The following is a 25,405-nucleotide window of genomic DNA, read 5'->3' as shown; positions in this document are numbered from 1 at the left end:
CTTGAAAAGGGAACAACAACCAGTAGATATTGAGTATCAGAATTCAGGTTTGAATATCAAGGAGGAAAGTTATGATGAGTCAATGGAGGGCCGGATGGCTACGGTGGAGAAGAAGTTAGAAGAAATGCTACATTTTCTATCGAAAATGGGGATGGAGCAGAGAGCCCCCCCAGAAGTAGGAAAGAATGATGACCCTCAGGCCACTATGGTGTCTCATTCTAAACCTTACCCCTCACACCCACCGCCACCGGCTGCAGCCTTATGGCCTCAATCCCTTTTTCAACTTTTAGGCAAGCCTAAAGGCCCTAGCAACAAGTCCCTTTTAACAGGCACCACAACCAGGCACAGTGCATCGCAATTAAACCTGACTCAGGCTGCTAGAGAGAGGGAAGATATTTCAGGGCCTCGATGCTTCCCTAGGTTAGTTGATCATGATGAACAAGTATACCACAACCTGTTCCTGTTAAACTATTACAGGATTTAAAAAGTGCCTGCTCCCAATATGGGCCAACTGCCCCTTTTACTCAAGTAATATTGGAGGCCGCGTGTGCTGGTATTGCATGCCCAAATGACTGGAAGTGGCTTGCCAGAGCATGCCTTAGTGCAGGAGAGTACTTATTATGGGAGACAGAGTTCACTGCACAGTGTCGGGCTAAAATTGAAACAAATAGGTCTAAGAACCTGCCTTACACTGTTGATCAGTTGTTAGGAGAGGGAACCTATAAAAACACCGAAGATCAATTGGGTTATGCAAAGGAGGCCTATTTACAAATAAATGCTGCAGCCAGAGAGGCTTGGAAAAGGTTACGCAATTCCAATCGTAGAAAAAATCTAGTAGAAGTTAAACAGGGACCAAATGAACCTTATCTAGAATTTTTGTCTCGATTAATGGAAACTGCAGACCGCCTAGTACAAAATGAGAACGCAAGGAGGATTATAGTTAGACACATAGCCTATGAAAATGCCAACGCCGCCTGTCAGGCGGCTATCAGACCCCATAGGAATAAGGGAGGAATCACGGACTTTCTTTCACAGTGTGCTGACATTGGACCCTCCCATGTACAAGGCCTTACTTTAGCTGCCGCTCCTCAAGGAAAGACTGTTACTGAGTTTCTAAAATATAGAGGTCAGCGGCATTCTCAGGATGCCTCCTCTGTGCCACTCCAGGCAATGCAGGATTGGACCTTTGTTCCTCCACCTGCTCAGTATTGACCCCAGAGATGGGGACACAAGCTCTCCCCACGGGGGTCTTCGGCCCCCTTTCCCCGGGAGTGGCTGGATTGCTGTTAGGGCGAAGTAGCTCAGCCCTTAAAGGGATACAGATTACACCTGGCAAAATTGACCAGGATATTACTGGAGAAATCAAAGTTATGGCCTCTGCCCCGAAACACGTGGCATCGATCCCAGCCAGTCAAAAATTAGCACAACTAATACTTGTGCCTTTACCTCCCGGGGAGACTGCTAATTCCCCATGTGGACAGAGAGGATTTAGATCTTCTGATATCTATTGGGTACAAAGCATAAAACAAGAGAGGCCTGAGATGACTATATTTATACAAGAAAAGCCCTTTAAAGGAATATTAGACACTGGAGCAGATGTGTCTGTGATATCTAAAAAACATTGGCCAGCCCAATGGCCCCTGACAACCTCTATGACTTCCCTACAGGGGGTTGGGCAAGCAACTGACCCACAGCAGAGCAGTGCGATCCTTGTTTGGAGAGATGAGGAGGGGCACTCTGGTCATTTTCAGCCATTTGTCCTGGATCATCTGCCAATTAATTTATGGGGTCGTGATATCATGGAAAAAATGGGAGTGTATATGTTTAGTCCTAGTGCTGCGGTCACTAAGCAGTTACTTGATCAAGGCCTCCTCCCCTTTAGGGGACTAGGCCGAGCAGCACAGGGGGAGCTAGAGCCACTCCAACCCCAGTCTCACCCTACGAGACAAGGATTAGGGTATTCCTTAACGGGAGCTGTCGTTTGTCCTGCCCCTCATGCTGATCCCATAAATTGGCTCTCTGAAGAACCGGTATGGGTCGAACAGTGGCCTCTTTCACTAGAAAAGATCATTGCAGTACAGCAGCTGGTACAGGAACAGCTGGACTTGGGACATGTGGCCCCTTCTAACTCTCCATGGAATTCTCCAATTTTTGTTATAAAGAAAAAGTCAGGTAAATGGAGGCTGTTACAGGATTTGAGAAGGGTGAACGCCACAATGGAACTGATGGGGGCCCTACAGCCTGGCTTGCCTTCACCCATGGCAATCCCAAAGGATACTTATAAGATTATTATAGATTTGAAGGATTATTCTATACTATACCACTGGCGCCTCAAGACTGTAAGCGCTTTGCCTTCAGCATCCCCTCTGTTAATTTTAAAGAACCCATGAAGCGATATCACTGGCTTGTGCTTCCACAGGGCATGGCAAATAGCCCAACTTTATGTCAAAGTTTTGTAGCTAGAGCCATTTCTTCCACTCGTGAAAAATTTTCTTCTGTTTATATTGTTCATTATATGGATGACATCTTGTTGGCTTGTTCTGACCCTATCGTCATACGACAAGCCTTTGGACAACTAAAGCAAGATCTGAGCCTCTTTGGCCTTATAATAGCAGCTGAAAAGGTTCAGGAACAACCCCCTTGTACATATCTAGGTCATATATTAGGCCCACACTATTTTAAAAGCCAAAAAATACAATTAAAAACTTCACACTTAAGAACTCTTCATGATTTTCAGCAATTCTTAGGAGATATAAATTGGCTTCGGCCTTATCTAAAGCTCTCCACAGGAGAGTTAAAACCCCTCTTTGATCTCTTAAAAGGAGATACCAACCCTATATCCTTATGCGAATTAAATCCTGACGCCAGGAGGGCCATCCAAATTGTAGAAAAGGCAATTTCCCAGCAACAAGTGACCCATTGTGACTATTCTAAACCATGGGGAGTTTACATTTTAGCTACTTGTCACTCCCCACCGGCTGTATTGTGGCAGGATGGCCCACATTTATGGCTTTATCTACCATCAACACCCGGCAAAGTGCTGACCCCCTACTACGAATTGGTAGCTAATCTGATACATATGTGCCGAGTGGATTTCCGTAAATATTTAGGTCAGGAACCTCATTTTATCTGTGTCCCATATAATTTACAACAACAAGATTGGCTATTCGCCCATTGCGATCCTTGGGCCATTGCTTGGGCCAATTATACGGGAAAAATTTTGCATCACTACCCGTCTAACAAACTTCTCCAATTTGCTGCGTGTCATACGTTTCTATTTCCTTCCATAGTACAGGCCTCGCCTTTATCTTCTGCTGCTTTGGTATTTACAGATGGATCCTCAAATGGAACGGCTGCTTTGACCATTAATGGGAAAACTCAATCTTGGGTTACAGGTTTTTCCTTCGCCCAAGAGGTGGAATTAGAGGCTGTTTTACAAGCACTCGTCCTGTTACAAGACGAGCCCTTTAACTTATACTCAGACAGTCAATATGTAATTCGTGCTCTTCAAGTCATAGAAACTGTTCCCTTTATTGGAACTACTAACTCCAATATCCAGACCCAATTTCGCCAAGTACCAACTTTGCTTTGGTCTCGCAACCACCCCTGTTTTTTTGGCTTTGTTCGAGCTCACACTAATCTTCCTGGCCATTTAAGTGAGGGCAATGCGGTCACTGACTCTGCCACCAGAGTTTACTTAACTCAGGTTGAACTTGCTAAGCAGTCACATGCCATCCACCATCAAAACAGTCGAGCCTTGCGCAGACAGTTTAAATTATCTAGAGAAGCAGCACGACAAATAGTTAAGACTTGCTCCAACTGTGTGCCCTTCTCACCAGCCCCCCATTTAGGTATAAATCCACGAGGACTGCTTTCTAATCACATTTGGCAGATGGATGTCACGCATGTTCCATTATTTGGCCAATTAAAATATGTTCATGTTACTGTAGATACTTATTCTAATTTTATCTTGGCCACCCCCCTTGCTGGGGAAGCCACTAAACATTGTATTTCTCACTGCATTTGATGTTTTGCTGTGATGGGGATTCCCTCGCAAATAAAAACAGATAATGGCCCTGGCTATGCAGGCCGAGCATTTCAATCCTTCTGCCATTCCTATAATATCACTCATATTACAGGCATTCCTTACAATCCTCAAGGTCAAGGCATCGTGGAGAGAGCTAATGGATTATTAAAACATCAAATTGCCAAAATACAGAAAGGAGAGTCGTATCCCACTACCCCTGTGAATATACTTAATCATGCTTTATTTGTTTTAAATTTTTTGGATTTGGATTCAAATAATTTATCTGCTGCTCAGCGATTCTGGGAAAAAAGAGAGCAGCGTGCTTTTGCCCTAGTAAAGTGGAAGGATCCCCTAACTGGTGCTTGGGATGGACCCAATCCTGTTCTAACCTCAGGTCGAGGGCATGTATGTGTTTTTTCACAAGGAGAAAATGACGCCCGCTGGCTGCCTTAACGCTGCGTTCGGATTGTGGAGAGTGACAGTGTCCATCCAAGCAGCGACTCACTGGGCCTACACCCCCAACCCTCCAGTGGTGCATCCTGCAACGTGGGAAGGACCTGAGTTATTTGTGCATGTCAATTGGGACTGCTACTGATCCACTTGTTCCACACATTCATATGAGCTGTGTTTCTCCTCCTTTTACTATTATGTAGGGACCTTTTAACGTATTCATTGACTCTACACAATTTAATATGTGACATTATTTTGTCTTTACCATCCCTCTTCTTAATAACCTTTTTTGTAAAAGATGCCCAGGTGAAAAGCAAAGGCCTCCAGAGGTAAGTAGAAGTTGGCCGACCCCCTGTATGTCTGTTTTATTTTATTCTATTTTATTTTTGTTTGTTTGTTTGAAAAGGTGCACTGTGGGCCTAAAACAGAGGACTGGGTGTTCAAGGGACGCCTTGACCCCCTCCTCCCCTTCTGAGTTTCTTGTCGATAACAAGGCATACCTGAGAGTTCCACCAGCAAGACATGTCTAAATCTAAAAATAACTGTTTGGTGAAAACATTCATTTGAGCTCATGTTTTTTATGTTAAGTGTATCTGATTGAGTACAAATTTCTTGTTATATGTCAATGTCTGATTCTGTTTAAAAGTCTCTGCTTCTCTGTCTTGTTCGTGTTACATAGTTTTCCTTGGGTATTTTGTTTTGTTTTGTTTTGTCCAGTTTTGTCTTTAAAATTGCTACCAGTTCTACATATGGATCCTTATGGTTTTTCTGCGTGTACACAAGCACATCCTTGTTATCTTTTTGAATATTTCTGGGAAGTAAAAAGTTTTTCGCTCCACTCGGGCCTGGTATGGCCCCTCCCAATTGGCTGCAGCTGAGGTGAGCAGAGGCCAGACAAAGCAGCTGCAGTCTTCATCTAGTTTCCTTTTTCCTACAACCTGCTGAAGTGACAGTCTAGAGACAGTTGGTGGCAGGACACAAACTTCAGTCTTTAATTTTAGCTAGTCGCTTTGTTAAAAAAGGCTTTGTTTTAAAACTTGGTTGTCACCCACAAAAATAAGATTAGCAAAAAACCTTCATGATACTAAAATTTTCCGGAAAATGAACGGCCGATATTAATTTTGCGCGCTTTAAGATCTTTGAGTATGAATGTGTGTGCGAATGGGTGTGAGTGAACATGTTCAAGGTTAAATTGTCAGCATGCTGTATAAAACAATGGTTGAGCTCATTTGAAACACAAAGGGAATTGGGTAAATCTAAGTCTGAACTTCAAAAAATTAGTAGGTTTGAATGTTTTCTATATCTCAGAGGTTTATTGCATTGTCTTAAAGAAAAGCTGGTAAATATTTTTCTAGATCCTGAAATCTGCATTTTATTGCAAGGCATACAGCTATTTACATTGTAAACATTGTATCCTGTTTAGCACAGAGGTGTTAGGGAATTTGGGATTTATTACTTTAAGTTAAAATTTGGAAACATGTATTAGAGATTTCAATGTAAAATTGTTCATTAACGTCAGAAACTTTGCCTGTCTGTCTTTTCTTGCAAACTGACACTAGAAATCTGATGGTAAAATGTGGATAATGTGATTAGTATTTTAAAGGAATGTTTAAAGGTTTATCTCCATGCAATTGGGTGTATTTTAAAAAAGGAAGGAAACTAAGTCCAGACTTAGGCTTTTGGTGCACTGATGTCTATAGATCTTGCATTAGGGAAAAACTGTTATTTGAGTTTAAACTGCTGTTGGAGTTTTAGACAGTAATCTAAACTGCAAAAGAGCCCCTTTTTTCTAAAAGGCAAGAGGAGTGCCTTGGGCCCTAGGGGGCCTGAGGGCAGAAGGAGTTCTTTGTGCCCTTAAAGGTTTTTCAATTGCAAATAAAGGCTAAGGTGTTAATTGTTTAAGCCAGTATCAGTAAAAGTTATTAAGAACATTGGAAATGGGTTCCTAAACAATATTTGAAAGTGAAGTTGTCTTAAATGTTTAAAGAAAGAGAAAAAAGGAAAATTAGGACTACCGAAGTAATTGCTTAATTGCTATTTCAGCTTGCTCTTGTAAGTTACCTTATAGCAACTTCCAGCTAGCCCATGCAGAAGGACAGCAATCCTTATTCAGATGTAACTTTGGCTTTTACCAGGTTCTAGGTAAGCTCATACTTAGAGACTATTTCTGTATTGACCACCTTGTTGCTTTAATTGGAGTAATGTGGCCTTTTGTAGGACTCATTGATCTAAAAGCCGCAGCTTTGAGCCTGCCCGGGCAAAGCAAAGTCCCTGTGAGACTGTGGTGTCTAATCTGCCAGCAGAATGCTGGGACAGAGTTGCTTTGGAGCTTGAAGTGGCAGAATGCTAGCTCTGAGCTGAAAAGCTGGGAGGAAGCACTCAAGCACCAAGCTCGGGACTCATAGTGGTAGGGTGCTAGCCTTGAGCTGGAGAGCTGAGAGACAGTGCCCAGGCCCCGAGTTCAAGTACAGCAACCAACAAAGAGAAATGCCAATGGCATGTTTATCCCTGTGTGGAGAGACACTACTGGGATACGAAAGCCTCTGCTTGGATGGCAGAGATGGTGTCAGATCTTAGTCACTTGTGCTTGGCCAATCAAATTAATCAGAGCCGGGAGGTCATAGAATAGTTAGTAAGCATGCCTTACTAATGTCCATGCCTTTCATAACTGGGCAGGAACTTGTCAATCTTCTATGATAGTGGGTAGTTTAAAGTCCTAATTGAGAGAAATTTTTATTTATTTATTTATTTATTTTTGACACCAGCCACAAATTCAGGAAAAGTTTGTGGATCTGAGGCTTGTGTCTCTATTAATCTGTTTAGATCTGACAACTGAAGCATTGTTAAGGTTGCAGAAATTTAGTTCCCCAGACAATCAAGAAAAAGCCTTTGCAAATGGGTGCTATATAAGCTACACTATTGTAGCCAAAGATGGTTTGTGCAGTTGTTAAATGTTAAATATGATCTCCAGTTTGGAGCAAATTATTATTCCTGATATCTAATCCTTGCAATCCCTGATAAAACAGGCTAGGCTTCTTAAGGTCCCTGCTCAAGCACAGAAACAACGCCCTTGAGTCAGCTTGAAGAAGTCACAGAAGCTGAATCTCCGCCCATCAATCCCCTTTAGATGAAGGGACCAGTCATTTTTGGAAAGTGAGACAGGATAATTAGAGATAATTAGAGATAGTGGAAAGAATAGAAATTGCACTTGTGTTTCTTTTAAAATAAAGATGGGGGATATGTCGGGAGCAAGAGTGGAATCATACTGTACTTTGATTTGCATCAGATAATTGCTTGATTGTCTTATTGTTTTTTGGCCTTCTCCTGTTCAATTGATCTGAGATTTACCATATGAATGTAACCCCCAACAGTTCCCTGATTAACCATCTGGATGTAACACCTGGCAGTGCCCTGGTCTCAAGAAGGGATATAAACTTTGAGTTGAGAATAAACGGGGCGCTGCAATTTTTGCCTGGGCTGCAGACCTCCCGGACCCGATGTGTTTGTCTCTCTTCTAATTTTTCCAGTCCCTACCCCCTATTTCAGGTACCCCAATTTGCTGCCGGTAGGCCCCGGCAATCAGGGATCTTGATCAATTTATATGTAGGAGACTGAAGACTTCATGTTTTTTTTAAGTATAATTCAGTCCCAGCCCTGTTGTCTCATACCTGGAATCCTAGCTACTTAACAGGCTGAGTTCGATAGACAGAGGTTCAAAGCCAGCATGGGCAGCAAAGACCTGTGAGCTCTCATCTCCAATTAGCTACCAGGAAGCCAAAAGTGGAGTTTCTTACTGAACTGTTCGAGCTTTCCTTTGGGCAGGAAAGCCTCAAGACCTGTACCCAGGCCTAGAGTCAAAATCCTAGGACGCACATGGACACACACACACACACACACACACACACACACACACACACACACACGGCAGGGGGAGAGAGACAGGCAGACAGACAGACAGACAGACAGACAGACAGACAGACAGACAGACAGAATTAGAAAACAAAGCAATGATGCAGAATATTCTGGGAGATTGCAGGCACATTGGATCAAAATGAAGTTCACAGATTTAAAAAAAAATCACTGCTGTGAACAACCCTGAAATGCAGAATAATCTGTATTTTTTCTGATCACTGCATATAATGTTCTAACATAGTTGAGTATCTACAGTGAATACAAAAATGGTAATAAATGAGACAAAAAATCTAGGATGATTGTGTTTGTCACAAGTGAAAAGTGTGGGACAGAATGTCGATATCGACTATGCGTATTTGAGTTCAAAATGATTGTGGAATTCTGACTTCTTCATTATGTATTGCTCTCTCTTCATATCAAAGATCTCCAATTAATGCAGAGTTGTGCAATCTAACACACATCTCTGAATTTTATCTCCTGGGCTTCTCAGATGGCCCTGAGCTACAACCCATGTTCTTTGGGCTCTTCCTGTCCATGTACCTGATCACTGTGCTCAGAAATCTGCTCATCATCCTGGCCATCACATCTGACCCTCACCTCTACACCCCCACGTACTTCTTCCTCTCCATCCTGTCCTGGTTGACATTGTCTTCACCTCCACCACCGTCCCCAAGATGCTGGTGGACATCCAGACTCATGGCAGAGCCATCTCCTATGCGGGCTGCCTCAACCAGATATCTATTTTTGTCACTTTTGGTTGTATGGATCTTTTCCTTCTTACTGTGATGGCCAATGACCGCTTTGTGGCCAACTGTCACCCCCTGAATTACCCTCTCATCAGGAACCCTCTTCAAAGTGTCTCCTTGGCTCTGCCGTCATTTGTTAACAACATCTTTGGTGGACAGATGCACGTGTGGATGGCCTTACATATGACTGATTTCAAGGAAGTGGAAATCCCAAGTTTCTTCTGTGATACTTCTCAAGTTCAGGATCTTTCCTGTAAGCACACACTCACAAATGCTATCTTCAAATATGTTGTTGCTACAATATATGGATTCCTACAATCTTTGGAATCATTTATCTTATTATAAAACTATTTCTTCAGTGCTGAGAATTCCATCAACAGGAGGGAAGTACAAAGCCTTCTCCACCTGTGGTTCTCACCTGTCAGTGCTGTGTTTATTCTTTGGGACAGGATTGGGGGTCTACTTTGCATCGGCCATGTCACATTCTCCCAGGAGCATCACTGTGTCCTCAGCAATGTACACAGTGGTCACTCCTCTCCTGAATCCCTTCATCCACAACCTGAGGAACAAGAACCTCAAAAGTGCCCTGAGGAGGTTGTTCAAACCAAGAGCTGTTTTGCAGAAGCAACAAAGTTGACATGGAATCAGATAAATTCTACCTGTTTGAATACCTAATTGTTCTAGTTTCATTAGTATAATCCATTACTAGAAAAGAATCTATCAAGATAGATTCTAAATGGAAGAATGTATCTTTTTAATGTTTAAAATGTTAGTTTGTAAAGAATGATGAATGTCTGCAGATGGTGGCCCCACAAAGAATGTTGCAAGGATTGAGTGGCAAGTTTGTTATATGTAAAATTTACCTCAATAAAATTGGACAGAAACATGCCTTTTTGTTTTTCTTTTTTAAGCAGTCTTTGAAGTAATAACTGTCTAATTGGTAGTCAGATATCCTGCCTCCAGCACTTTGGTTTTGAGTTATTTTCAACTTATAAGTTAGTCCCCTAATTGTTTCCTCTAATTCATTTTTTTACTTTAAAGTTGATATGTAGATGGGCTACCATTATCTAATTCAAGTAAAGAGGGCATTTCATTCTGGACAGTGTAATTCCTTCCTTCCCTTTCTTCCATAATATCTTTCAAAGAAAATTGAAAATCTTGTTTCCTACGGAAATTATGTGAGGATAGACAAACCTAATCCACTGGCACCTACATTTGGTTCTAGGCTGCTTAATTGTCTGGGTACATGAACTCTATGATACGGGGGTCCCCTAATGCTTGAGTGAGCTGGAGGAAGCAATGAAAGAGCAATCCGTTATCTAATCTACAGGGATGTGAGTGGTGCCTTGGAAAGACATTGGAGTGCTCATCTCAAATCACTTGTAGAAAAACCAAGAGTAAGGGACACCGGCTTGGACTTGGCCTTCCAAGACTCAACCAGCCATCGCTAGCTCACACTTTATCCCACTGGCTGATACCACTGCATCCCATGTCAACTACTTTTTACGTACTTGCTTTACTTTTCAATTCAAGAGGTTCCTGCAAGAAACATTTCTGTATGCAATTCTCACGGCAAAGTCTTTCCATGTATTTCAATGGCAGTTTCCTATGAAGTCTTTACATACTTGTATATGTATGGTATATTGTGGTACTAATACTTTGGAACATTTTGGAGAAAACTTATATCCCCTTAACTCCATTAATGTCCCAAGAGTACCATGAAATATAGATAAGCAAGTCCATAACATACTCACATTTCCCTATGTCAAAACCTGCTGTACTTGGACACTTCAACTAGCAGATCCAATGTCTACCATCAGAATTACCAGTGATGATGTTTAAGACAAGTGACAATTGTAGTGCTTTGCCTACATTGCCTTACTTTTTATTCTTACTGACTGTTAATAATTTGTATATATGTGTTAAATAATATTTTTCTTAGGACATCATTATCTCACTGTGACATCACAGAACTAGTGCAAAATCATAATTTGTGACATCACATCGATGGAATGACATCACTGGCCTACTACAACATCGTAACCAATGTGACATTACATGGCTATTTTACATCAGAGAAGCTTTGACCTCATGTCCTGATTTTAGCCTAAGAAAGTTTCAGGCATGACAGGCATTGTGACAGTAAAAAAGATAATCATGACCTCACATCAGAATTTTGGCATCTTTGTGCCATTGTGATGTCACTGTCACATTGTGATATCATAAACCTACTGTGACACCACAGTGCTTGTGGCAATCCATTAATTAAAACTGAATTAAAAACATTGGCGCCTCACACGTGGAGATTAAAAAAAACCTGCATTATTCATAGTCTCATGCTCACAATTCACACATATGCCCACATACTATTTGTATGGGTTTCTAGTTATGAAGATGGAGAGGTAGTACTTTTCTGATCATAATATCTGAGCTATTCTAAGTATAAATATATGTACAATTACAATTTCATGGATTGACATAAAAAATAATGGTAACAACAGTGGGTTTTTCTCTCCAATACCAGGGCTTAAATTCAGGATCTCCTGTTTCTATCCTGTTTGCTTAGCTTGTTTGCTCATTTGAACTACATCTCCAGCCTGCCTTTTTGCTGAATAATTAAAATGGGTTCCAAACTTTTTTTCTAGCCAGACTAACTTGATGACATTTACAGGACAGATAGAAAATCCTGGAAATAGAAGAGGAAAATGCAAGTGACACAAGAAGCAAGTAAAAGTACACCTATATCATTGACATATATTCAAAAGAAGTGGTTTGGCTTGGCTCTGATATTAAGCTTCCCCAAATCCTGGACTTGTGATAAGCCATGCACGAGGAAGCAAGTTATGATTTTATGAGGCCCAAACCACTGCTTTGTATGAATTGGGTTGATACATTACATTAGGCCAAAGGAGAAGTTATCTAGGCCTATCTCTGAAGGCATACTCTACTGGTCTGTTCCTGACAGGCTTATTTCCATAACACAGGAAGATGGCATACTGTGGTGGAAGGTAGATTCTGTAACAATATTAACGTAAAAGAGTCTGAACTTTACTCATTTAGTGTTTTGAGGGTCTGTGGTTTGAACTTAGCCTGGGCACTGTCTCTGAGCTCTTAGGCTCAAGGCTACCACCCTACCCATGGGCCTGGATTCTGTCACTGAGCTCTTCACCTCAAGTCTACCACCCTACCCTTTAGCCAAGGCCCCCTTCCATTTTCTAGAGGTTAATTGGAGATAAGAGTCGTAAGTCCTTTTGTGCCCCAGCTGGCTTTTAACCTTGATCCTCAAATCTCAGTCTCCCTAGGAGCTAAGTGTCTGAAGTTTGAGTGCTTCTCCAGTATATCCTTAGTTGATACTTTTACTGTTGTTGACAGGAAGCATCTTTCTATCTATTCCCTATGTTCATGGCAAAAAGTTATTTCACTCCAACAATGTATATTTCACCTTCATAGACCAACTATTAGAAATTTATAATAGTGGCTTTTCTCTTCCAGTAAATTATAGCCTTAGACTGAGGGTATAACATCAGACTAGTATTTCACTGGCACTTAGGTCATTTTTATATTGTATACCAACCAAAAAAACTACATGATTGAGTGTTGGGTCTTCAGTAACAACAAACTGAGTAACTAAATCTTTACAGTAGAAAATTAGTTGTTGAGGTTTCCTTGCTTAAGGATGGTGCTTTACTACTGAGTCAAAACTCTCATTTCTTCATTTTTTGAAGGGGGTATGCATTTTGAGGAGCTTACTTCATTAGGGAAAACAGGCCCCTGCACTTCTCACACAGCCTTGTTGGAACAATGAACTTCAGATTGCCATTTCCAGAGGAGCTAGGATTGCTAACTTGAGCCAAAGGTCATCTATCCTTTCCTGTGTTTAGAACACATTTAATTACTGTCCTCTCACCAGATGGCCACTGAGTAGACAGTACAACATCTGAGTCAGAGACACAAAGACAGAGAGAGAGAGAGAGAAAGAGAGAGAGAGAGAGAGAAAATGATTATGTGTGTGTGCGTGTGTGTGCGCGTGTGTGTGCGTGCGTGCGTGCGTGTGTGTGTGTGTGTGTGTGTGTGTGTGTGTGTGTGTGTGTAGATTATGGCCTAACCAGATATTCCCTGTGATATGAATTTCCCGGGATATATTGTAGGAATTCAATTCTGTAATGGTGGGAAAAACTATTTCTTAGACTTGGATAGCCTAATACACTTTGTTAAGCACCAGGACCAGAGTCCAAGAACTAAATTCAGAAATAAATAGTGACACCAATTTTAAAAAATTAAAAATATTTGGTAAATAAAAGAGTTAAAAACATTTTAAGTACATCACTGGGATAGATGATTGATAGAAAGGCAGGGGACAAAGTGTGGGATTCGGCCTGTGAGGTGGTAGAGACACACTAGAGCCAGGTGGTTCACCACCAGGCTGCTGGAGAAAACAGCAATTTTGGTCCATGAAAGCACTGGAAGGAGGGCAGAGGGAAGAGGAGGAACACACAGAGGAGTATTTCCACGGCCAATGGCACCACTTCTGGGGGCCTAGCACATCTAAAGGGACCACCTGTGTCCTCACCACACCGTTTTCACCTAGAGGGTTCAACCTAGCAGGGGGGGAGGGTTCAAGACATTGTCCATCATTCCACTCAGGTCATCACATCATCAGCTCTGCAGTCAGCAGCACAGACCCCGCTGAGCCCAGCTTCTCCTTTCTGTCCCCTACAGTGCTAGACAGTGGTTGTGTGAGGCATTCCCATTTCCCCTACTTCATTCTGCAGAACATCTAACACAAACCCAGAAAAAGATCCAGAGAGGCTGTGTAAACTAGCTCAGAAGGAAATTCCTCCCCCTAATCAGCCCACTTTCTACCTGACCAGAAGCAACCTTCTGCAGGTAGGCTCAACATGCTCAAAGGCAGCACTTACCTGTCCTGATTCAGTTCTGGTCCAGTTTACAGTGCATTCAGGTTCAATGTGGGTTCATTTTGTACACAGAACATAAAATACTCACTAGTGGTGCCAAACTGTTTCAGTTAACACGAGAGACACTTCACCAGTCTCTTTCAACCAGTGCCAACTAGGTTCAGTAGGTCCAGCAATGGGGCAACATCTCACCACCACCTCAGCTCAGATGTACAGGCATGTCCAGCTCACCCACAGGCCTAGACAAGGCCCATACACACCGGCAGAGTTCAACTTCCATAACAGACAAAAAATATTCTCGACCTTCAGAGTTAACGTTATTCATATTCCCTTGCCAATGGTTTTCTTCTTGATGAAAAATGACCTTGAGTGCACATAACTTCATCTACTCATCCTGATCATAACAAGGCCATATTGACTCCAAACCTACCTGCCCACTGAGGGTGGATGAAAGCTCCAGGCTCAACTATAGGGTTCCTGTGAGGAAGCCAGTGTCCAGCTTCAGGAGGCAAAAACAACAGGCACAAGACACTCACCTCTGAGCCCATCAGAACTACAGTCGTTCAAAATGAAGGTGGGTGCAGACCAGGCATATTAGCTATTGTAAGAAGCCTTGAAATTAAAACACAGACCTCAAAAGTACCCAGTCTCTCAGAATATATGCTTGTGCTTGAAGAAGAACAAATTAGAAAAGTTCCACAGAAGTATTTGTTTAGACTCTTCATATATTCCAGGAGAAACTCAAAGGTCAAATGAATTTCATTCAACTTTTCCCTTCTCTATCATTGCCCCTTCCAGGAAAATTATTTTTTCCTATATTTTTATTGTAATTAATAGAAGGGTTGAATTACATGCACCAGAAAGAAGGTGCCTTACTTCACAAACATTGATACCCTTTCTCATGTCTTGGTCCTCATTTCCCTCCCACCACCCCACCCCTCATCTTGTTTTCCTCCCTTCCCTATCCTACCTAAAATAACCAAATACGCATATATACAATACATCAGATAACCAGATGAAATCCTGTAAGAATATGAGATAACCAAGGACAGCAAAAAAGATGAGAGATAACATAATACATGAAGGACAACAATCACTCATTATATGGCTTTTGTTTCTATATCCTGGAGGTCTTTCATTTAGTGTCATTCTATATGGCCTTATGCATCTAGGTTTTGTTCTATTGTAGATCTCTGCTAGGAGAGCCAAAGGTTTCTACTGATTATGACAAATGAGGGAAACCATTGAGCCTATGTTCCTTTGTGTCTGGCTTACTTCACTTAATATAATTTTTTTCTAAGTCTTTCTATTTCTTCCAGGAAATTCTTGGAGTCTAAAATACCATTGTAATTTTGTTCTGTGCACATTCTATTTACACCAATTGCATTGAGAGCCTCACAGACACTACTGATCTGTAGAAAAACCATTTATTCTCATGAACTGAATCTTTGCATCTGTCTATAAATACTCAGTCTCCAGACTCCTAAGGCTCTTAACTACTGTGCAACGAGGGAACAAGCTGGGGAATTAATTAGCCAATTACTCTTCACATTTTCCATATGGAAGAAGAAGCAGAGAGCTGCCTAATTCTTCCATTTAGTTAAGTGTCCTACCCAAGTCCTGGGTTCCGAGGATCCTGCTGCCCAGCCTCCTCAGAGTCCTGCTAATGTCCCTGTTCCTCAGGCTGTAGATGAAGGGATTCAGCATGGGGGAGACCACTGTGTACATCACCGAGGCCACCACGAGCTTCTTGGAGCCATGGAACATAGTGGAACCACAGTACGCACCAAGCAAGGTGCCATAGAAAAAGCAAACCACCGACAGATGATCCCCACACGTGGAAAAGGCTTTGTGCCTCCCACTTTCTGTGGGGATACTGAGGATGGAAGAGATGATTTAGTAGTAAGAGTAAAGGATCCCTGAAAGAGGAAATAGCCCAAAGATGACAGTAGTTACATATATGAACAAGTTATTTGTAAGGGAACCAGAACAGGACAGTTTAAATATTTGACAAGCATCACAGAAGTAATTTGGGATTTCCACACTTTTAAAGCAAGTGAATTGTAAGATCAATATATTGTGTGACTGGGAATCCAGAAAACTAAACAGAGCATACACCAGTACTAACATGCGACAGCAGCGAGGGTTCAAGAGGACCGGGTAGTGCAGAGGGTGACAGATGGCCACAAAGCCGTCAAAGGCCATGACAGGCAGAAGCATGTCATCCATGCAGCCAAAAAAGAGGAAGAAAGACATCTAGGTGATGCAGCCCCCATAGGAGATGGCTCTGCTGTGATTCTGGATGTTCACCAGCATCTTGGGGACCGTAGTAGAAGTGAAGCAGATGTCAGCCAAGGAGAGGTTACAGAGGAAGAAGTACACGGCGGTGTGGAGATGAGGGTCAGAGCTGACGGCCAGGATGATGAGCAGATTTCACAGCACAGTGGTCAAATACATGAACAGGAAGATCCCAAAGAGGACTGGTTGTAGTTCAGGGTCATCTGAGAGTTCCAAGAGATAGAACTCAGAGACTGTGGTTAGATTTTCTGCTTTGAGATCACTTGGACAGCTGCTTAAAAAAGAAATGTCATTAGAAAAACAAAATGTGTGTCCAGGAATGCTCAACTGTTCATACCTCATATCCAAATATTTATAAGTTTAAATGTGTAATATACCTGATGTGCAGTGTACTTAGAAATATTTCTCTGTTATGGCAATCCCCCACTTCCAGCCTCTTCTCACCCAGAAGTTTGACTATCATCCTGTCCTAATGGTGAACAGCATTGTTAGAAATCACAGAACAATTTTTAAATGGGGTCGTTGTTTCTTGGACGGTTTACTTTGGAGAGGTTTAATTTGTTGAGCTTTAGAGAGGCTTATCCGAAGAAGAAATAAGAATAGCCAGTAGACACATGAAGAGATGCTCTCCATCTCTGGCTATAAAAGAAATGCAAATCAAAACAACTTTGAGATTCCACCTCACTCCACTTAGAATGGCCATGACCAAGACATGTAATAACAACAGATGCTGGCAGGTATGGATCTAGAAGGGAACACTACTACACTGTTGGTTGGAGTGCAAATGTGTTGAGCCACTGTAGAGAGCAGTATGGAGAGTCCTCAGAGGGCTAAACATACAGCTTCCCTGTGACCCAGCAATCCCATTTGTGGGCATCTACCCAAATGTCCATAAACAAGGCCTCAGTAAATCTACCACCACAGCCAGGGTCACTCAGCATTATGTACTATAGCTAAGATATGGAACCAACCGAGAAGCCCCTCAATCAATGAACAGATCAAGCAAATTTGCTTCATATACATAACTGAATTCTGTGAACCATGAGAAAGAATGGCATCAACCCATTCTTAAGGAAATGGAAAGGCCTAGAATAATCATATTAAGTGAAGCGAGCCAGACCCAAAGAACCGTAGGCTGCATGGTTTCCCTCATTTGTGATAATTAGTACATGTCTAGGATTTTCCAAGTAGAGGATCACAATAGCTCAAATCTATGTGCATATGACCATATAGGATGATGCTAAGGTCAATGAACCCCAGGATATGGAAACAAGAGGGTTTTCTTCATGATTTTAATATAGTATGTGAAGGTATTTCTTGTTTCTAATGCCTCCCCACATTATGATTTTTCCCTTCTTGTCACTGAATCTGATTTTGGTACCTGGTGAATTGTATAAGTATATATATGTACTTGAATTAGGAAAGGGAAGCAAAACAACAAAATGGTGAGACAAAGGACAAAGGATAACCCCATGTAACAGTAACACACACAAGACCATGTGTTGAAAATGCACTCTACAAATGGGGATGTGGACAGAGGGAAAGTGGGAGAAAAACATGAGTGGGCTTAACAATGTCCAACAAGAAATGTACTCACTAGATTACGAATGTAACTAACTCCTATGTACATTATCCTGGCTATAAAATGAAATTGAAAAGGAAGAAGGGATAGTAATGTACTGACCTAAATTAATTTTTTTAAGAAATCCAAAAACAGAACAGAAATATGAGCTAGATCATGTTGATATGATACTACAGCTTACTCATGTCTTGAGTCAAGAACAGATTCATTGAAGATCATTCTCATAAGAATCATCTAAAGGATACAGTTCCATCACTTATAATGCATTCACAATGAGGCAGCTATAAACATAGTCGAATTTTACCATTCTGAGAAAAAATTCAGACCCCTGAACAGTCACTCCTTATTTCACTGCAACCCCAGGCAGACATAAATCTACTTCTGGTCCCCCTGGACTTGCCTATTCTGGTATTATGGCATTTGCAGGAAAATGGGTGGACCTGGAAATGTGCTATTGAGGAGAGTAAGTCAGGCTCAGAGACAAAGAACACTTGTGTTCTCTCAGACATGGCTGTTAGATGTCACTTATCAACATGCAATGATCAACATGTCAGTGCACCTATACACAAAGTGAGTAAAGTGTGAGGGGTAGGAGAGGATTCTGAGGGTGTCAACTCCTGGATCACCTAAGCTACAGATTAATAAAAATGAACATCAGAAAGCAAAAACAGCTACTTAAAAAATATATATATATGTGTGTGTGTGTGTGTGTGTGTGTGTGTGTGTGTGTGTGTGTGTGTGTGTATCCTTTCCTGTTTCCAGTGGCTCCTGCCTGCAATTGTGAGATCTGAGGAAGGCAGTTCCCAGTGAGCCTGAGCAAGAATGTCCATAAGACTCTTACCTCCGAGAAACCACCAAAACAGCTGGAAATGGTACTAGCTATGGCTTGGGTGGTAAAGGGCCAACTTTGATCAAAACACCTTCAGGACATCTTCCAGACCATGGGTAAAAGATCTGAAATCAGCGCAGGCATGCATGCACACACACAAACACACAGGGAGGAAGTTGAAGCATATGAAATGAAAAAAATGACATAAAACTGAGCTCAGAAGTGAGCACAGGGTAACATGTCAACCGTGGATCATTGTTGTGTGGTGTTCTTGTCACCAACAGTAGCAGCAGCAGTAGAAGCATCATCACCGTACATTTCCTCCTCCTCTTCCTCCTTCTCATCATTATCAGCATCACCATCATCATCATCATCATCCTCTCAGTCAAGCTGTCCTCATGATCCACAAAACACACCTCCAAAGCCCTTCTCAGACATCCACCCTCAGCACTCACTCGCTTAAGCCGCCTCTCTCTTCAGCCATGACCCAGGTGGACAGATCTGAGGACCTCAGACCTGCTGTGCAGCACCAGTTCAGACTCTGGCCTCAGGGTGGATGTGAAGACACCATGGAAGCAGAGCTGGGGGTTACTGACAAGGAGGAGGCAGATGGAGGAGCAGGGTTCTGCATGCAGGAGAGTGAAGGGCAGGGAACACAGGCTTCCAATCCACTTCTAGATGGCCTTGGAGGATTGAGACCCACAGCTCCCAATTAACCAAATTGAGCACATCAATGACAAGTCTCGGTGGACATTTCAAACAGAGAGCTGAGATGACATAAAGGAAATCCATGCTAGGTTCAAAATTCTCTGTCTATCCAGATGATTAATACACTAAAACGTCTACCACCGATGCTTATCTGATGGACAGATGGCATGGACTTTCACAATCCTTATAATTGATCTCCAAACTGGGTGACTTTTAATAAATTTTCATTGTTCTCTATCCATACCATATATCTTCAGAAACATCATGATTCCATCTTCAAAGTTTATATTTTTTATAATTTATTTTGTTTTATTATTCATATAAACATTTATTCAAATATTTCCTTTTCTTCCCACCCACAAATACATACAGCAAACATTCCATGATTTAAGGTTATCATTACAATACAAACCCTGATATTACAAATACAATACAGGTGAAGAGTTGAGAAGTTGGGTATTAATTTTCCAGATCTGCCCATTCCCTTACAAAATGTACAATATCATTTTTTCTGATGTGAGTATAGAATTTCATTGTCCATATAGACCACATTTTCTTGATCCATTCATCCACTGAGGGGTATTTCGGTTGACTGCATATCTTGGATAAGTAAACAATGCTTCAATGAAAATGGTGTTACTGGCAGTTGCAGTGGGGAAATGTTTGTAGTGTATTTTTTCAAATGGCCCAGAGTGGGAATGCTGGGTCACAGGGACTCTCTGTGCAGTCTTTTGAGGAATCTCCACAGCTTTTCAGAAATTTTACCAACAACATAGGAATGTCCCCTTCTGGCCACATCCCCACCAGCACCTGTGATTACCAGTTTTCTTCATAATGGTCATCTAACTGAGGTTTGGTGGAATCTCAAGGTATTTTTTTAAATTTTTTATTGTAATTAATAAAAGGGTTACATGATATTTGCCTGATAGAAGGTGCATTAATTCACATACATTGATACCCTTTCACATGTCTTGGTACCCTTTCCCCTCCCCCACACCGTCCCCCCATCTTGGTTTTCCCCCATTCCCTATCCAATTTCAAATAACCAAATACAAATAAATTCAATATATCAAATAACAAAGTGAGATACTGTAACAATATGAGATACCCAAGGGACAGCAAAGGTGATGAGAGGTAACATAGTACATTAAGGACAACAATCATTCATTATATGGCTTTTGTTTCAATATCCTGGAGGTCCTTTCAATTAGCTTCATACTACATGGCCTTAGGTATAAAGGTTTTGCTCTATTGCAGATCTCTGGTAGTAGAGCCCAAGGTTTCTACTGACTATGACAAATGAGGGAAACCATTGAGCCTAAGTTCCTTTGAGTCTGGCTTACTTCACTTAATATGATTTTTTGTAAGTCTTTCCATTTCCTAACAAACGGGTCACTGTCGTTTTATTCTGACAGCAGCATAGAATTCAATTGTGTACAAATACCACAACTTGTTGATCCACTCATCAACTGAGGGACATCTAGGTTGGTTCCATATCTTTGCTATGGTGAATAGTGCTGCAATGAACATTGTTGTGCTAGTGGATTTCGTATACCGTAGATTCTGGATGGTTGGGTAAATGACAAGTAGTGGAATTGCTGGGTCATAGGGGAATTCTATGTTTAGCCTTTTCAGGCACTGCCATACTGCTTTCCATAGTGGTTGAATGAACTTGTACTCCCAGCAACACTGTAGTAGTGATCCCTCCTAGCCACATCCCCTCCAGCATCTGTTATTATTCGTTTTCCTGATCTTGGCCATTCTAACCGAATTGAGGTGGAATCTTAGAGTTGTTTTGATTTGCATTTCTTTTATGACCAGGGATGTTGAGCATTTCTTCATGTGTCTATAGGCCATATTTATTTCTTGTTCAGAGAAGGCTCTCTTTAAGTCTTTGGCCCATTTTTTAATGGGAACGTTGTTACTTTGGAGATTAGTTTTGGAGTGATTCAATTTTTTGAGTTGTTGATATATTTTAGATATGAGGCCTTTGTCCATTGTTTGGTTGGTGAAGATCTTCTCCCACTCTGTAGGCTTCCGAATTAATTTACTAGCTATGTCCTTTGCCATAAAGCTCTGGAGAAACTAGGAATCCAGGGAACATTCCTCAATATAATAAAGGCTGTGTATGACAAACCGACTGCTAGTATTACACTTAATGGTGAAAATCTAAAGCCATTCCCTCTAAAATCAGGAATGAGACAAGGATGCCCACTCTCTCCACTCCTCCTTAACATACTATTTGAATTCCTAGCCAGTGCAATAAGGCAAGAAGCAAGCATAAAGGGGATCCAGGTAGGGAAAGAGGAAGTAAAATTATCCCTCTTTGCAGATGACATGATTCTGTATTTAAAGAATCCTATAGACTCTACTCCCAAGCTCCCTGAGCTGATTCAAAACTTTGGAAGGATAGCAGGGTATAAAATTACCCTCAAAAATCAACTTCCTTCCTTTACGCCAACAGTGAGAGGAAGGAGGCAATAATCAGGAAAGCAACTCCTTTCACCATAGCCTCAAATAAAATAAAGTATCTAGGAATTAGCTTAACTATGAATGTAAAGGACCTTTTTGATGAAAACTTTAAAACCCTGAAAAAGGAAATTAAAGCAGAACTAAGGAAATGGAAAAACCTCCCATGCTCCTGGATTGGAAGAATCAACATTGTGAAAATGACAATCTTGCCAAGGGCTATCTACAAATTCATAGCAATACCCATTATTATCCCAAAGGCATTCTTTAAAGAAACAGAAGAGGCAATTCAAAATTTCATATGGAATAATAAAAGACCCCGTATAGCAAAAACACTTCTTAGCAGAAAGAACAGCCCTGGAGAAATTTCAATTCCAAACTGTAGACTCTGTTACAGGACTATAATTATCAAAACAGCTTGTTACTTGCACAAGAACAGGCCTGAAGACCAATGGAATAGAACTGAGGACCCAGATATTAAACCACAGACCTATGACCACCTAATCTTTGACAAGGGAGCCAAAAAAATAGAATGGAAGAAAGACAGCCTCTTCAACAAGTGGTGCTGGCAGAACTGGTTAAGCACCTGCAGAAAACTAAAGTTGGATCCTTCTTTGTCAATATGCACTAGAATTAATTCGAAATGGATCAAAGAACTAGAGATAAAACTGGCACACTGAAAATTTTACAAGAAGGCCTCCTTGGCCCAGGTCGAACCTTCTTAATAAGGACCAAAAATCACAAAAATCTCAAGATTTATTGATTTGCATTTTTTTTCAGTCCTGGGCCTTGAACTCGGGGTCTTGGCACTGTCCTTAGACGCTTTTTACTCAAGCACTCTGCCATTTGAGCCACACTGCCACTTCCAGCTTTTTCTATGGATGTGGTACCAAAGGACTTGAATCCAGGGCTTTGTGCATGGGAGGTGACCACTCTAAAACTAGGCTACCCTCCCAGCCCCACTTCCTACTTTTTCCGGGCATGTGGCACTGAGCAGTTGAACCCAGGGCTCTATGCATGCTAGCTAAGCCCTCTAATATCAGATTAACATTTGTCCATTGAATAGCACATTCACCGTTTTCATACCTCTGCTGTGGTGACTAGTGCAGGAATTCCCTTGGATGTAAGAGATGTTGTGGCAGATCCTAAGCAGATGGCAGGGAAATGAGGTAGAGCCTAAAGCTTTATGCTTCTCATATGAGGAAGGAAAGAAGTTGTTTTCCGATACACAACAAATCTACATAAGGATCTAGAAATGGACATCCTTATGTGTTGGAGAAAGACAACAAGACTCTGACCTTCAATTAAACACCAAAAAAGTTGAAAGGAGTTATGTCTCAATGAAAGCAGTGCCAGCCTTGACAAAAAGAAAAAAAAATCAGGAACAGGGTAAGGTCCAGAGTTCAAGACCCAGAAAAAAGGATTGCAGTGCTAAATTCCAGAAATCTTAACAGCTTTAGTTATGAAATCTCACCACTTGAGATCTCTCAATCTCAGTGACTTCTTTCTTTTCCATTTCTCAAAATATTATTATGGTTAAATAGTTGTACCAGTGGATTCAACTTGTCATGTTTATTTATGGGCTCTGTAATCAAAGTCATTTATTCCACAGTTCTTATAGACTCTCTCATGCCCTACCAATCCCCTCACTTTGTCTGGATCCCTTTCCACATATGTACATGAGCAAATGCAGTCATGATATTCTTTTGAACTCAGGGTCTGGGTGCTGTCCCTGGTGCTGGTTTTGAACCATGACCCTCAGATCTCAGCCTCTGGAGTAGCTAGGATGACAGGCATAAAACACCATCACACAGCTTTATTTCCCTTTAGCGTTTCCTGATTTTTTTTAACTATTCTGAGCACATTTTATTTTGTTTATTACAATTTCAATAAATAATGAAAACCCCAACTATGTGTCAAATATACCTGTAGCACCACTATACATTACAACAAAAAATAAAAAGATAAATTTTTAAAAAGTGGACACAAACAGATCATTTTTGTTTTGGTAGCACTGGTGTTTGAACACAGGGCTTTCTGATTTCTTGGCAAATGATGGGATCTAGGACTTTCGGGGTTTTTTTAAAGAACTTATTAACGTTGATTTTTATATCATATTTTAAATGACAAGTTTAACAAACAAGTGCTCAAGGAGGGAATGTCTCTTTACAATTACTGGGACTTAGTATGTAGAACTTAATCAAAATTAGGCTAAGGGTTTGCATGTCATAGAAACATTAATTTAAGAAATAAGACATTATGTCTATTGAGTCATAAGTTTTTATGTCAATATAGTTATGTTTATATTTCCATTGCCATGTCCATAGCTTTGTGTGTGCAGTTATTGAGTCCTTGTTCTTGAACTCTTTGGATTTAATAGCCACATATTAGGGATACTAGGTGCCTTTTGTTCCTTACGTCTTGACTTGTCTGACTCAACATGATTCTCTCTAGGTTCATCCATTTCCCTGTGAATGCCATTGTTTTATCTTGTCTGTTGGCTCTGTAGAATTCCATTGTGTATATATACCACATTTTCTGTATCCATTCATCTGCAGTAGGGCATCTGGGTTGTTTCCATCGCCTGGCTATTGTGAATAGTGTAGAGATGAACATAGCTGAGCAGGTGTCCTTGTAATATCTTGGGTCATGATGTTTAGGATAGATGCCCAGAGTGGTATGGCGGGATCGTAGGGAAGGTCTATTTTCAGTTCTTTAAGAAACCTCCACACTGCTTTCCAGAGTGGCTGAACTAGTCTGCATTCCCACCAGCAGTGTAATAGGGTTCCTTTTTCTCCACAACCCCGCCAGCAACTGTGAAAATATGGAAGGCTTCACGAATTTGCATGTCATCCTTGCACAGGGGCCATGCTAATCTTCTCTGTATTGTTCCAATTTCAGTATATGTGCTGCCAAAGCAAGCACGATCTAGGACTCTTTAATTCACAGGTCTGACCACATGCTTATATCTCAGGGATGAGCCTCTAACTGCCTGCTCATAAAAGCAAGGTGGATGATTTTTGTTTTTTGCTTGCTTCTTTGCATCTTGGTTTGTACTATTCCTGGGGTTTGAACTCAGGATGTGGACACTTTCCCTGATTTTTTTCCTCAGGGCTGTTTTTCTGCTTCTTGAGCCATAGCTTGAGTTTTTGCTCTGTGTGTGTGTTGTAACTGAATTTAAAACTCATACGTGATGACGGGAGGGAAGAACGTGGACACTGGGAAGGTAGGAATTACATTATCCAGAATGAAATGCACTCTTCACCTGACTTATGTAATGGTAGCCCATTTATATAACACCTTTAAAACAACAAAAGTCATCAGGGGAAAAAATAAAGGCACTAGTTTATAATTTTTAAATTAACTCAAGCTAAAGGGCAGAATGGGATAGCTGGCCACAAAATAACATGTTCTGACTTCAAAGTCTGTCCAATAGTATTGAAGTAAAATGTACATATTACAAAATTT

At 41.1% G+C, this 25,405-nt stretch overlaps 1 non-coding gene and 1 pseudogene across 1 annotated transcript; both read right to left on the bottom strand.

The window, feature by feature from the left end:
* Positions 1-15,647: 15,647 nt before the first annotated feature.
* LOC150068129 (olfactory receptor 7E24-like) lies at positions 15,648-16,280 on the bottom strand (annotated as a pseudogene).
* Positions 16,281-24,755: 8,475 nt separating this feature from the next.
* LOC150068128 (U6 spliceosomal RNA) lies at positions 24,756-24,862 on the bottom strand. The gene has a single exon (XR_016538635.1). It is a non-coding gene; the product is annotated as a U6 spliceosomal RNA (small nuclear RNA).
* Positions 24,863-25,405: the final 543 nt, after the last annotated feature.

This window comes from Megascapheus bottae, chromosome 1, assembly GCF_031878675.1.
Source record: "Megascapheus bottae isolate mThoBot1 chromosome 1, mThoBot2.hap1, whole genome shotgun sequence".
Classification (NCBI taxonomy): Eukaryota; Metazoa; Chordata; class Mammalia; order Rodentia; family Geomyidae; genus Megascapheus; species Megascapheus bottae.
The sequence above is the reverse complement of the archived record's forward strand: the minus strand, read 5'-3'. Positions and strand labels throughout refer to the sequence as shown.